The sequence below is a fragment of the Cynocephalus volans genome, chromosome 9, assembly GCF_027409185.1.
Source record: "Cynocephalus volans isolate mCynVol1 chromosome 9, mCynVol1.pri, whole genome shotgun sequence".
Lineage (NCBI taxonomy): Eukaryota > Metazoa > Chordata > Mammalia > Dermoptera > Cynocephalidae > Cynocephalus > Cynocephalus volans.
In genome coordinates this window covers 103677497-103693333 of record NC_084468.1, presented here as the reverse complement: position 1 = coordinate 103693333, position 15837 = coordinate 103677497, and the positions used below count along the sequence as shown (strand labels likewise).

The following is a 15837-nucleotide window of genomic DNA, read 5'->3' as shown; positions in this document are numbered from 1 at the left end:
TCCTTCCTGTATCAAACTGTGTACCCCTTTTTGTAAATTCCCAGTTTTATAAAAACTGGTACAAACTTAAAGGTGCTTTATAGTTTGCTACTTTTCAGATTTGCAATGCTATGTGTCAGATATAACAGCACTAAAATTTTTCTAAAAGCCCATGATTTTGATAAAGAACCTTTTAAGCAACATTTACATGTAGGGCTACATATGGTACACATTTGCACAAGGGCTTGGGAAAAATGTGCAATATAGGTGAGACTATTTTTACTCAAACTTTCCCACAAGCTGCCCTGGTAATTAAACTACAGTGCTGGTACAAGCAACACTTATATTCAGGTTTTAAGTAGAGCAGGGATCGGCAAACCGAAAAGGCAGTAAATAGGCAGGCCTGCAGTTTGTTCTATCCTGAAGTAGAATACATGGTTCTTAAAACATGCCTTCATTATAGCCAGTTTTGTCTAAGTGTGATTTTTAAAAGATACAAGTGTTTGGTGCATTTGTGTAAATAAAGTGCATAACTTTTCACCTTGTAGTTGCCTTAACCTTTTGTGTGGTATAAAAAGACTCTGCTCTCTCCGTTGGGGATAACCTTGTAATTTTTATGTGCATATTTTCCCCAAATGCTACAATAACCTTAGGACAGTGCTCATTCATGCTAGTTCCAAGTGAGCTCCTAACATTAAGGTATTCTGTTCATTACTGGTAAGTACCTTTCCACCTATTTTTCAGTCAAGGAACACTGAGTATCCACATCAATGAAGCACTTTATTTAATCACATCAAGGAAACACCTTAAATATTAATTTAAAAATTTAGGCCTATACTGAACATAGTGCACCGATAGTTTCCAGAACAGGTGAAATACCCATTTACCCAACTAAGCTTTAAACATGTCATGATCCACTGCAGGATGCTGCATAAAGACTTCACTCATTATCACTTTGGATTTCTTGGTATCTGCAAGAGAAGAAAACCAGTGTTATAAAACTCAGACCTGTGTACTTACCTAACCGTTCTGAAATCTTAGTTACTAATTCAGTTACTTTCTATTCATGGCTATTTACTATTTTAAATTACAAAACTCTAGCAAAATGGGCTTTCCAAAGCAAAGCCTTAGTGCTAAGGGGTTTGATATTAAGTGGGAAATATGAATAAAAAAGGGAACGTACCTTGTGATGTTTTTCATCAACCATCAGTACAATGAGTTCACCTTCCTAGAAACATTAACAATAGTTTAGAAAAATTTGCACAATAACTCGGTACCCTCCAGGTTTTTTTACTGTGAAAAATGTTACTTGTGCAAGTCAGAATCTGATACCAATTAAATGGTGACAGCTTTGCCAATAAACAAGAATATGCTCTTCCATGGCTAGGAAGGGAGACTGCCACAGTTGACAGGTCCCAAAGATACATGGAGATTCACAATTCAGAACTGATCAGCCAGCACAACTCTAAAGACTTTACTCACCATCTGATCAAACTGGCCATTTTTAGAGTGCTAAGGCACTAAACATAGTAGACTCAAGATGGTCCATAGCACCGACAGCAGGACTAATGACCGTCTTCACAGGAGTCCCAGGTACACCGAACGTTTCCCAGATGGCTCACGGCCCACATGCGCGGGGGCTCAGGTTCCAGAGCTGCACGTGGCCGTGCCGCGACTTACCGAACACGTAAGTCCGCTCTGATGTCCGAATCTAAAGGTTTTCAAAGTCGACCTCGATCTACCACTACCAAAATTCTGAATCTCCTGCATTTTGGTTAAACCAATAACTTGTGACCCAATTACCACCTTGGCGCACAAGCCGCACCGCGGACTTCCACTCGACCTCGACGCTTCTCGGAAGTAAAAGGCCGAGTGCGCCTGCGCACGCGTTCTTATACGGCTCATGACGCTATTCCGGGCAGCGCCGCGAAGGGCGGGCCTACGCGATTTCTCTCGCCTCTCCGTACCCCAAGCTCGGCCGCGGCTCTACCCCTTCCGTTGACCACCTCCTTCCCGATGCCCCATCGTTCTCTCGGCTTTTCCCCGCCCTCAACCGCCCATCACCTTGGTCTGAGGCGGTCGTTTGGCCCGGATTCAGGCGCATGCGTACACATGAGCCGAACAGTTCTCGCGGGACCGTGACATCCTGGAGCTCCCGGCTGACTGAAAGGAGAAAGCTGTGTTGGTTCCTGTTGACTCTAGGGTAGTTATGTAAGAAGTCACTTTTGTTACCGGAGCACCAGATTTGACAGTTCTCTGCTTCTTAACCTTTTGGTAGGTTAATTTATATAAAACTGGCTGACTTTTTTGTCTCTCTGCTAATGAACTGTTCATGGCCTTCGTCTTCTGCTGGAATTGCTGTTCCTGAAGCGCCGGTGTCAGTGGTCTGCGCCGTTGGGGTTTTTTTTTTTTTTTTTTTTGGTCTAATTTCTTAGAAGTGTTTGCATTCAATATGGAAAGCCTCACCAAACGATAAGCACAAAATTAGAAAAAGGAAAGGTTGTTAGACCTCATGAGCGTAGAGGAGACCCTTTTGGCTGCGTCCCGTGTTGCGGTCTGACCCACGGTTTGTGGCCCACGTCTGGCCACTTTCGGACTCCGACGCCTCCTGAAAGCGGAACTCCTGGGTCTTAACTCCCCTGCTTTGCGTTCCTTTGAGGATGCAATTAAAGAAAGGGTAGAGCTGCCACCGTTGTAAAGTGGAATTTCCAACGTTTAGGAATACTCGTTGTTTTAGTTTTTGGCACCTGCTTATTGAATAACACTAAGTTTATTTTCTGTTTTCCTTTTTATTTTCCTCTGGTATGAAACAAAAAAGAGGATCCAGGTTAAGCTTTTATTTAGTGCTGGACAATTTGGGGCAGCACATTGCAGCAATTGCTGTCATGGAAAATAGTTAAGACACCGGTTGAATAAAGTACAGTGGAGGTCCACAAAAACTTCATGACGTCGCTACATCCTTTTTCGGGGAAAGAATTTAATTAGAGAACAAATTGCTGTCATCGTTAGGGTTGGAATGGACAAGTTTATGAGATCAATCTTAATTCGAAAGAACTAGAGCTGTTTCTATGGCTCACCATATTTCACCCTCTCTTACTTTCTCTCACCTCTCCTTACTTCACTTATTTCTTCTCACTAATGAACTCGAAGAACTATTCAATAACAAGCTTAAATACCAATTCACAGTAGGGAGTTTTGCCAAATTTGATTTTATTTAGAATCTCTAAATAACCATCTATTAGTTTGCTAGAACTCCCATATCAAAATACTGCAGACTGGGTGGCTTACACAACGGAGACTGACTTTGTCACAGTTCTGGAGGCTATAAGTCTGAGATCAAGGTGTCAGCAGGTTGTTTCTTCTGAGGCCTCTCTCCTTGGTATGTAGATGTCAGTCTTCTCTCTGTATCTTCACATTTTCTTTTTGTACCAGTTTGTGTGTCAATCGCCTCTTCTTAAAAGGACACCAGTCATATTGGATTAGGGCCTACCCTGATGACTTAATTTCACCTTAATTACCTCCTTAACCATCCTGTCTCCAAATGCAGTCACATCCAGAGGTACTGTGGGTTAGAACTTCAACATATGAATTTTGGAGAGCACAGTTCAACTCATAAAATCACCCATATGCGCTAAGCTACAAAGTCTTACTGAAGATTTTAAATGATGTTTCCTTTAGGATAAGGAGCTAGAACACTAATGAATGAGAGAGAGTGAGTGTGTGTGTGCACGCTGTGCATGGGTCCTGGCTTTTCCTAGAACTTTGTGCTTTGTCTGAAACTGGACTTAAAATGTCTCCCGTTTCCTACCCCCATGTTTCGTTTATACTCTTTTCTCATCATGAATGCCTTCCCATCTATTTTCATCTGTCAAAATTCTACTCAGCTTTCATTGCTTTGCTCAAGTATGCTTGCTCCATGAAAATTTTCATTACTCCAACTGAATTTGATTTTTTCCTTTTTTGACATACTGTATTACTTAACTCACCAATGTTGGCTGTGCTTAGTAACTTGTTTTCAAAGAGTAGAGTAAGGAAGGAGAAAGCATAACTTTACAGTGGAGAATAGTGTCAAACACTGCCTACTCCAGGTGACCAATATTAACATCAGTGATAAGTAAGGGTAGTGTGTACTCTGACATGATGTGATGAGAAGGACACTTTACCTTGCTCTCTGTTATTCTTACTCAAAGCCTATACTCTAGTCTAACCATGAGAAAAAAATTAGACGCAATCAAATTCATGGACATTTTACACATTACCTAATCAGTACTTGAAACTGTCTTTGTCACAAAAAAACAAGAAAAGTCTAAGAAACTGTCACACCAGAGTAGAGGATACATAACTATTAAATGTGATATAGTATCCTAGCTGGGATCCTTGAACAGAAAAAGGACATTAGTGGAAAACTAGTGAAATCTGAATAAGTGTGGAATTTGGTTAATAATAATGTGCCAGTGTTGGTTTCTTAGTTGTGACAGATGTACCATGGTATTGTAAGATATTAACAATAGGGGAAATTGAATGAGGAGTGTGTGGGAACTCCCTGTAGTACTTTTGTAACTTTTTTATACATCTTAGACTTGTATTTATTTATTTATTTTTATTATTTTTATTTATTTATTTATTTTTTAAAGATGACCAGTAAGGGGATCTTAACCCTTGACTTGGTGTTGTCAGCACCACGCTCTCCCAAGTGAGCTAACCGGCCATCCCTATGCAGGCATCTGAACCCGTGGCCTTGGTGTTATCAGCACCACACTCTCCCAAGTGAGCTGTAGGCCAGCCCTTAAATCTAAGACTTTTAAAATAAAGTTTAATTTTAAAAAGCAATCATAACTTTACAGTCTATTATCATTTTGAGACGAGTGGTACTTTAGCAACGATTTCTATCTACTGTTAGTGTGAAATTTGCGGAAATTTGAGATCAAACCCAATGAATTTAGCCACTATTCAAGTGAAGGCTTTGAAAATACTCAGAAGAGACAATTTGGTAATAGATAGAAGAAATAAAAATTGATTGTAAATAAGGGTGGCTTAAGGCCATTAAAGGTAGAGTACAAGGTGAAGCTGTTCGAATTGATAAAACAATGGATGGGCAATATTTCAACTCTGTATTTGATATGTGGGATGAACACTTTATTGTAGAATATTCATTCTTTAACAGTGCACCTTCTCCCTATTCTGTTTCCTTTTTCCTATTGTGGTTTTAGTATAGAAACTCGTAATCATCAGAGACACAAAATCAACATATAATTGCACATCTCTTATATGAATGCTGAGATGAATAGGAGGTGTTTTATTTTAAAACACCCCCGGAACCTTTACTTTCAGTCAGTGTACTAGCAATGTGATACTGCTGCTAAGAAAATTGGTTTTTGCTGTAATAGTAAAAGTATAGTGTCCAGAAAAGGGGAGATGAGAGTTCTCTCTTATCTGTACTAGAATGTCCTTCTCTGTTCTGAACACCTTGTTCTGTTGTTAAACCTTTACTAGACTTCAGTAGATGTTTATTGAGCAGACATGGCTCTTGCCTCAAGACTTTACAATAGAATTGAATAACTTATAGTTAGTGATATCACAATTTTTCCAAATTATTCAAAGCTCAAAGCAAAGAAATTAGCTTTGACTTCTTCCTATGCTCTATTTTCAATATTTAGTATGGAAATATTTAGTATTTAGTATTTCTATATCAGCCAATGTATTAGTTGTCTGTTACTGTGTATTAAATTAGCCTAAAGCATAGTGGCTTATAACAATAATCATTTATTATCTCACGTAATTTCTGTGGGCCAGGAGTCCAAGAGCAGCTTAACTGGCTCGGTGTCTGAGGTTGCAGTCTTCTGAAGCCTTGACTGGGGCTTGGGCTGGAGGATCTTTTTTCAAGGTAGCTCTTTCACAAGCCTGGCAAATTAATGCTAATTGTTGGCAGGAGGCCTCAGTTCCTCAGCATGTGGATCTCTCTCTGTAGGACTGCTTGAGAGTTCCCATAACACTCATGACAGCTGAATTTCCCCAAAGTGAATGAGCCAAGAGAGGAAGCCCCAATGCTTTTTATGACCTAGTCTGAGACATTACACACCATCACTTTTAGAAGTGAGTTATTAATTCTGGCTCACACTCAAGGAGAGAGAAATTAAGCTCCCTTTCTTAAAGAAGGGAGTATACAAGTTTGTTGACATATTTTAATACTGCCCCACAGTCAAGATGGGCAAGGTTGTGTTGCAGTTACAAACAATCCAAAATCATCTCTGTGGCTTGAAATAACAACAGTTTATTTCTTGTCATGTTCATGTCCATTCTAGAGACCCAGGCAAATGAGACCTTCAAAATGCTTCTAGGGAATATAAAGGGAGAAGGGAAAATAGAGAATCACACACTTGTTCTTGAAGGATTCTTTCTGAAGAGACAGTTGTTACATTGTTACATTGATTCGTATTTCATGGATCAAAGCAAGTTGCATGGCCATACCTAACTTCAAAAGGGTGGAGAAATGGAATTTTACTGTGTGATTAGAAAGAGGAGAATCGGAAATAAAATACTTATGATTTCTACAGTTGCCAAGTTACAACCTTTTAACATTATTTTTATTTATTTATTTATTTATTATTATTTTAATAAAAAGGTGACCAGTAAGGGGATCCTAACCCTTGACTTGGTGTTGTCAGCACTACGCTCTCCCAAGTGAGCTAACTGGCCATCCCTATATAGGGATCCGAACCCGTGGCCTTTGTGTTATCAGCACCACACTCTCCCAAGTGAGCCATGGGCCAGCCCTAACATTATTTTATATTTACCTTTTCTTTCCTTTTTTGTCACACTACTGATCTAACATGTCTGAGCTGTCTCCTTGCCTTTCTAGTTCCCCCATCCAATCAACTGAGTATATTCATGACAGATTAAATTTCCTGAAATACTGTTTTCCTCATGTTAGTCACCTGATACAGAAAGTGCAATGGCTTTCCTACTGAATACCAGGTCAAATTCCTCATTCCTGGCCAACTATTTTACATTTAGCATGCTCATTCTTATTTTTGTTCATACTATTTCATAGCATAGAATATATTTCTCATTCTTCCTGTTCATCTTTTAAGACACATCTCAGTTTTTATTTATTTACAACGGTACTGCAAAAAGTTTGTGAAAAATAGAATTAAAAGGTAATACAAATCTTTCCATGAACTTTTTGAAGTACCCTTGTATTTTTTTATAGGAATCTTTCTTCTAGAACATCAGTGAATATTGGTCTCTTTCCTTTTATTGCCATCCTTAATACTATGTGTCTTATGTTTTTAAAAATTTTTTCATCAATAAGTATTTAAGGAGTTCCTACTTATGTCAGGCCCTATTCTAGTTTCTGGGGCTAGCATAGTGAACAAAGTAGAATTTTTTATTAATTCTCATGGACCTTATATTTTAGTGGCAGGAAACAGACTAAGAGTACTATAAGAGTATTAGAATTCTATCAGAGAAGCAGAAATACTGGGAAATATATTTATATAAAATGTATATATATCTATATCATATACATAAATGTATATATTAGAGATTTGATGTGGAGTATGCATAAAGCAAATGTACTTCACAGGGCCTGGTTTACCAAAGCCTTGCAGTTTCAAATATTGACCTTGCAAAGGACAAGAAATTTTCCCCAGGCTATAGTCTCTGTTGTAAGATAAGAAATTGTGATATAGCAAGGTTGCTGGCTCAAAGACAGACAGGTTACCGATTGATATGTAAAGATAATGGGAAGTTGCTGTAAGAAGAGAATGTTTGCTAAAATCAAGCTTTTGTTAGTGGGTCGACTTAATTGCATTATAGAATGTCACCCTGCTTTTCTTACTGAATGTTACCAGCTTCTATTGTTAGACTTGTTAAACTGTACCTAGAAAAAACCACACCTATGTTCTCTTCCTGTAACTTCCTACCTGGAGAATACATGTGGGAAGAGAACCCCAATTTGTGGTTAATTTCTCAAATGGAAGGAATGCCTCTTTCTTGAGGGCTCTGGGAGATTAACCCCTTTTCAGGGCTTCTCACTGCTCAGAAGAGATGGGCTTTGAGTAATCTTTGGCGGCTCTGTCACCCAGGGGAAAAGGGGTGACAAATCCGTGGGAGGCAAAGCAACAATTTGACCTTACACAGTTGCAGAAAGGAGGAAGCAAGGAAAACTGGCATCTACAAGGATGGGCTATAATCCATGAGAATGCACTAGAATCAACATTGATCTTTTCCTGGTTCCAAGGGTTTAACTTTGATAATGGTGGTGATCTGCTGGGGAAGCTGGCACCTTTTATCACAGACTCAGGAGTTGTTGAAAGTGAAATAGAGGATCTGGCATGAGTTGAAGAAGCTGTGGATCTGGCCACTGCTCCACAATTATGAGATAAGCTAGTAGATAAATAAGAACTTGCACAGTCTGCAACATTGCTTCATGTTCTGTGCTGACCTTCCAAGGGTACAAAGTATATGACTGCTGCTTTACTTCCATCTACCAAGTCTCATTCAAAATGTCTCCTGTGGCCCATTCTAACTTGGAACTCTTCAGGAAAGGAAAGGGAAATATATGTAGAAATCAACCACAATATGTAAATTATATGGTATGTTAAAGACAATAAGTACAGTGGAGAAAAACAAAGCAAGGAAGGAGATATGAAGTGTTTGGGAATAGGAATTGTAATTTTAAAAAGGGTGTTCAGCGAAGGTCTCACTGAGAAGGTGCCATTAGGATAAAGACTTGAAGAAGGTGAGGCAGAAAAACATGTAGATATCTGGAAGAATATTCTAAGCAACCAGTACGTCCTCAGTGCGACAATACTTTGTATGGTAGGCAAAAGGTTCCCAGTGGTTGTTACCTCATATTATTACCTTCCTTATGTAGTCTCTTCTCTTGAGTGGCAAAGTGATGAGATGTCACTTCTGAGATTAGGCTGTAGAAGACTGACTTGTGGTTGCTACACTCTCTTTTGCCTTTTTGGATTGCTTGCTTTGATGAAACGAGCTGCTATATTGGAGAGGCCCTTGTGGCAAGGAATAGAAGGTGGCCTTTGGTTGACATCCAGCAGGGAACTGCAGTCATCACACCAATAGCCCGTAAGGAACTTAATCCTGCCAACAACCATGAGAATGAATTTGGATATGGATTCTTAACCAGTTGAGCTTTGAGATGACTACAGCCCCAGCTGTTGGTTGCAGCCTGTGAGAAACACTGAAGAGGATCCAGCGAGGCCACACCTGTATTCCTGACCTACAGAAAGTATGTGATATAATAAATACTGTTTTAAGTCCCCAAATTTTGGAATAATTTGTTATGCAGCAATAGATAACTCATAACAGAATGTTCAAGAAACGAAAATGAGATTAGTTTGACTGGAGTAGGGTAAGCAAGTAGGAAGTGAAGTTGGAAAGGTTATGGCAGGCTACGTATGGCCTTATAAATCAGTGTAGAGTTTTAGTTTTTTTGAAGTAAATTTTATAGGTAATGGAGAGTTTTGAGTAGAGAAGTTACATGATCTAACTTAGGATTTACATGTTTTCTCTCAGAATTCTGTTTAGGAATGGGGTTGGAGCAGGGAAACCAGTTAGGTTAGAGAATGGTGTATTAGTCTGTTTCTGTTGCTTATAATAAAATATTTGGAACTGGGTACTTTGTAAGAAAACAAAATTTATATTGCTTACAGTTTCGGAGGCTGGGAAGTCCAAAGTCCAGGGTACATATCTGGTGAAGGCTTTCATGGTGACAGTAATGCAGGGATCTCACATGGAAGAATGGCAGAACAGATAGAGACTCTCACATGCTCTCCTTTTAAAGCCCTCAGAACCACACCCATGACCACCATTATTAATCCATTCATTAGGGCATGGTCCTCAGAATTTAATCACCTCTTCAAGGCCTCACCTTTCAGTTGCCATAATAGGATTTCCCACTGTCTTAACAGTCACAGTAGATGAAGCTTCTAATACATAAAATTTGAAGATGCAATCCAATCAATATCAAATGGTGTTGGCTTAGTGGTAGCAGTGGAGGAAATAAATGTATCAATTTTTGATATATTTTTATGGTAGAGCTGAGAGTATTTGCTGGCAGATTGGATATAGGATGCAAGAGAAAGGAATATAAAATATGAGAAAAATGACTCTAAGTTTTTAAAAAAAATTTATTTGCTGAGATGTGGACTGCAGGAGGATCAGGTTTGGGGGGAGGAGTACTCAGGAGCATAGTTTCATACATGTTATGTTTGAGTTGCCCTTTAGACATCTAAGCAGAATGAGAAGGGAGTTCAAAATATGAGTATGAAATTTTGGGGAGAGGTCTGGGCTGAAGAAACAAATATGGGAGTTGTCAAATTATAGATGGTGTGTAAAGCCATGAGATTGGACGCTAATACCAAGGGAGGAAGGATAGAAAATAAGATTAAAAAACCTGAATCCTGGGACATTAATTTGCCAGAAAAAAATAGTAGGAACCTGTAAAGGAGATTGAGAAGTGAGATAAGAAGAAAACCAGTGGAGAATGGTATCCTGAAAGTCTAGAAAATTTTTCAGATAAGAGGGAGTGCTCAATTATTTATGGTATAAGTAAGATGGGAGTTGAGAAATGACCATTGAATTTTACAATATGGAGGATCTTTGGGACCTTGTTAAGAACAGTTTCAGAGAGAATGGAAGGAGAAGAATTGGAGACTGTGGATTTAGCCAGCTCTTGAGGATTTCCTCAAATCTTTTGCTCTTGTAAGGGGTGAGAGAAATGAAGCAGTGTCTGGAAAGGAATGTGGGATCAAGAGTGGGTTATATTTTACGAATGGGAGAACTTCGTGATCATGATATCTCCCCTGCCAGGTAAGTATGACGAATGGGAGAACTTAAAGCATGTTTGCATTCTGATGGGAAAGATCCAGTAGAAATGGAAAAATTGATGATGCAGGAGAGAGGTGGTGAATTGCTTGAGTAATGAGGTGTGATTTAGTGTACAGACGTAAAGGTTATCCTAAGGTAGTAGTTTAGGTAGTTCATCTGTGGAAACAGGAGGATATAGGTACAGATGCTGGTAGGTGAGTGAATGTGGTAGTTTGAACTTTTGAATGTTCTCATCTACTAATTTTATTTTTTGTATATATTTTTTTCAGGATAATAAAAGCCAGGCCATCAACTAAGAGTGAGGATGGTGGAGAGAGTGTTGGAAATTTGAGGAGAGAGGAAAACATATAATTAGGAGATAATGTCAATAGACTTGGAAATGTAGTAGGATTCCTGGCTCACATTAGGGGCTCTCTTGAGTTCTTGTAATGAATTTAAATTCAAATCTTTAGCATAATTGTTTATTTTCTCCACATCAAGCTCAGTAGCATAGTTGTAGGTGGGGAGCTGACAGAGATTTGGAATTAACTAAGGATGGGGTTTGGCAAGAGAGCAAGCAAAGGGACAGAAGGGAAAGGAAATGCATGCAAGGGCGTGGTTATATTGATTTGCCATGGAATTTAAGCTAGACGGGGAGGAATGATAAGACATGAGAATAAGGGACATTGAAAATGTGGAAAGTAAGATCAATGAATTTTGAGTTTATGGTGGGTCAAAGGAATTTTGGAGCTGGGGTTCTGGAGTAAATGTTTGATGTCATGAAACATCTATAAAGTGTACATTTATTGGGAGGTTTAGAAGAAACATGCTAAGCCTTTTACGGTTTAGCCTGAAAAACTGTGGAATTGCCCAAGTGTTCTATGATCTCAAACTGCCTTCCATCACTTTAAGAGTGAATGCCTGACTTGGTGGTAGAAACTTGCATGTTGGTGAGATGCTGCACGTGTATTTCATTAAATATTTAACATCTCAAAAGCTTGGCTTTTTCTTTCTTTCCTTCCCAGGTGACTTATTTGTAAAATATCTAATGCTTTCATACCAGATATATCAAAATAATTTGAAAATTTAATGATCACTTGCTAAAATTCTATTGTTTTTCTTGTTCTTTACTTTTTTCTTCCCATAATATACATATAGATGTTTCATGATGTCAAATATTTACTTTTAATACCCCAGCTCCAAAATTCTTTTGACCTACCATCTGTAAGGATTATAAAAATTTGTATTAGTGGGAAGATAATCTTATGTTTATGTAAAACTTGATGGAATGAAAACAAAATTATATGAAGTATCAATTTTTATGAGGCCACTAGATGGCTCTGTTGTCCTATTATTTAGGTATATACATTTAAATCTCTCGAAAGTTTTGAATTAAATATTATGCATCAATGAATTAATGTATATGTGGACAACATGAAAATATCAGTATATTTAATGACTCTACCAACCTACCCTCTGGACACCAGTTTTATATCCTAAATATCTATAGTGACTATTGAAAACCTTAGCTTCTCCTAGAAAGGAATGAATTTCTCCAGATTTCAAAAATAATTAATTTCTTAATTAAGTTTATATGCAAACTTAATGTATAGGTTTTTACCATACCAAATTAATCAAGTAAAGATTTAACTCATTTCCTGTTTGAAGTGTTTAAGTTAATACATTGTTAACGTGAAGTATATCAAAGTAGACAATGATTCTTTTGGAGAAATGAAATATTTCTGCTCAGTCTACTAGAGGTCAAGGATGTAGTGATATTCATCTTAACTCTAGTAGTACTTTGTATATTGTTTATGTTCAATTAAATGTTTGTTGAATGAGGAATATGGGATGATAAAAGTTAAAAAGAATTCTGGGAAATTATACATACACTTCAAAAGGAAAAATGAATTTCAGGATAGTATATTAAAGCATTTTTGCTTTGTCATTTTTGACAAATATTTTTTTGGCTAGGCACATCTTATCTCTGTCTTTGTCCCTGAAATTGAGATTTTTCTTTCCCCATGGGAATATATTTCAAATTTTATAATGGAGATCATTTCACAGTGAAAATTTTATGGCAAACTGTGGAGATGATTTTTATTAACCAATATTTATAATTGGAATGGATCTTCATTGTCTTGAGTCTCAGTATTAGTGGTTTATATTCTTCCTGTGATATCAGGTACTTTATATTTAATCCCTCCAAAAATTTACAGGACTTGTATAATGCTCTCTGAAAAATTTTAGCTTGAGCTGAATCTAGAAAAATCTTAGCATTCTTTTTTAAGAAGTAAAATAAAAGACTTCAAATGCTGCATAAGAATATTCCAATTTGATATATAAGATGTTTTAATAGTTATTTCGTAATTCTGTCTGAGTAAAATTACTGAATACCAACTATGTTTAGAACTAGACAAATGACTTTTGTATTTTTCTAGTTTAAAATCCTTTTTTCTGTATGATCATTTATATAAATGGACAGGGTCTCTTAGAAATCAGAAGGGTCCTGAAAGAAATTCCTGAAATTGAGGACTTAAATTTGATAAAAGCAGTAATAATTTTTGAATATTCTTTCTTTAGCACACTGGACAGAACTGACAGAAAGACTAAGAAAGAAAATTATATAAAATGAGTGTACACAAAAGGGGTTCTAAAAATAACGTTTACTTGTTGTACCTCAGGGAGGTAATAAAATGGTTATAGTTAATGTTTATTGAGTACTTATGTGCTCATTAATTAACTGACAACAGTTGTATGAGGAATATATAATTATCACCTCCATTTTACAGATGAGTAGATTGAGGCACAGAGAAAGCATGTAATTAACCTAATGTTAGAAATGGGATTTGAATGTAGTCTGACTGTCTCAGAGCCCACACTCTTAGTTGGTTTTGTGTTGTAAGGGAGAAAAATTATATTAGGTCTAGGATAAATCTGGGCTGAAATCCTTGGCTTTGCTACTTGTGTGATCTTGGGAAAGTTATCTATCTCTCCCAATCCTGTTTCCTAATTTGTAGAAGGAAACTAGCTGTATCTTCCTTTTGGTATTATTGTTAAGAGAATATATAGTAATTGTCTGGTGAATAGAAAACATTATTTAAAGGGTAGGGTTTTTTTGACTTACATTTAAAAGTTATTTTGCTAATTTTAATTTCTTATTAGGAATTCTTTATTGTTTAAAGTTTGAATTTATTTCTTGTTATTTAGAAGGACATAGAGTTGGGAGTCTTTGTATAATTGGGGATATATGCATCATTGTTTTTTTTTTTTTTTTTTTTTTCTGTTTTCCTAATCTATTTGCAATTGTTTGAGGAACCTCCATACCATTTTCCATAGAGGCTGCACCATTTTGCAGTCCCACCAACAATGTATGAGAGTTCCCTTTTCTCCGCAACCTTGCCAGCATTTATCGTTCAGAGTCTTTTGGATTTTAGCCATCCTAACTGGGGTGAGATGGTATCTCAGTGTAGTTTTGATTTGCATTTCCCAGATGCTGAGTGATGTTGAGCATTTTTTCATATGTCTGTTGGCCATTTGTATATCTTCCTTAGAGAAATGCCTACTTAGCTCTTTTGCCCATTTTTTAATTGGGTTGCTTGTTTTTTTCTTGTAAAGTTGTTTGAGTTCCTTGTATATTCTGGATATTAATCCTTTGTCAGATGTATATTTTGCAAATATTTTCTCCCACTCTGTTGGCTGTCTTTTAACTGTGTTAATTGTTTCTTTTGCTGTGCAGAAGCTCTTTAGTTTGATATAATCCCATTTGTTTATTTTTCCTTTGGTTGCCTGTGCTTTTGGGGTTGTATTCATGAAGTCTGTGCCCAGTCCTATTTCCTGAAGTGTCTCTCCTATGTTTTCTTTAAGAAGTTTTATTGTTTCAGGGTATATATTTAATTCTTTAATCCATTTTGAGTTGACTTTAGTGTATGGTGAAAGGTATGGTCTAGTTTCATTCTCCTGCATATTGATATCCAGTTATCCCAGCACCATTTGCTAAAGAGGCAGTCTCTTCCCCAGTGTATAGGATTGGTGCCTTTGTCAAAGACCAGATGGCTGTAGGTGTGTGGGTTGATTTCTGAATTCTCTATTCCATTGGTCAGTGTGTCTGCTTTTATGCCAGTACCATGCTGTTTTGGTTATTATAGCTTTGTAGTATAGTTTAAAGTCAGGTAGTGTTATGCCTCTAGCTTTATTTTCTTTTTTGCTCAGCATTGCTTTGGCTATGCATGGTCTTTTGTTATTCCATATAAATGTCTGGATAGTTCTTTCCATTTCTGAGAAAAATGTCATTGGAATTTTGATGGGGATTGCATTGAATTTGTATATCACTTTGGGTAGAATGGACATTTTCACTATATTGATTCTTCCAATCCAAGAGCATGGGATATCTTTCTATCTTCTTGTATCCTCTCTAATTTCTCTCAGCAGTGGTTTGTAGTTCTCATTATAGAGATTTTTCACATCATTGGCTAACTCAATTCCTAAGTATTTTATTGTTTTGGTGGCTATTGTAAATGGGCAGGCTTTCTTGATTTCTCTTTCTGCATGTTCACTATTGGAGAACAGAAATGCTACTGATTTTTGTGTGTTGATTTTGTATCCTGCTACTGTGCTGAAATCATTTATCAATTCCAAGAGTTTTTTTGTAGAGACTTTAGGCTGTTCAATATATAGGATCATGTCATCTGCAAACAGGGACAGTTTGACTTCATCTTTTCCAATCTGGATGCCCTTTATTTCCTTCTCTTTTCTGATTGCTCTGGCTAGTACTTCCAACACTATGTTGAATAGGAGTGGTGAGAGTGGGCATCCTTGTCTAGTTCCTGTTCTTAAAGGAAAAGCTTTCAGCTTTTCCCCATTCAGGATGATATTGGCAGTGGGTTTATCATATATGGCTTTGATTATGTTGAGATACTTTCCCTCTATACCTAACTTATAGAGGGTCTTTGTAATGAAAGAGTGTTGAAATTTATCAAATGCTTTTGCAGCATCTATAGAGATGATCCTATGGTCCTTGTGTTT

At 37.2% G+C, this 15837-nt stretch overlaps 1 long non-coding RNA gene and 1 other non-coding gene across 3 annotated transcripts; both read right to left on the bottom strand.

Annotated features, from left to right (window-relative positions):
• Window positions 1-746: 746 nt before the first annotated feature.
• Window positions 747-1828, bottom strand: LOC134386048 (uncharacterized). Of its 2 annotated transcripts, none has more exons than XR_010024443.1 (3): window positions 1462-1828; window positions 1163-1207; window positions 747-950 (listed from the first exon to the last, which is right to left on the bottom strand). It is a non-coding gene; the product is annotated as an uncharacterized LOC134386048 (long non-coding RNA). The 2 variants fall into 2 exon arrangements; XR_010024442.1 differs by having other exon boundaries at window positions 1660-1828.
• On the bottom strand, window positions 1280-1410 carry LOC134386706 (small nucleolar RNA SNORA24). Its single transcript, XR_010024531.1, has one exon. It is a non-coding gene; the product is annotated as a small nucleolar RNA SNORA24 (small nucleolar RNA).
• Window positions 1829-15837: the final 14009 nt, after the last annotated feature.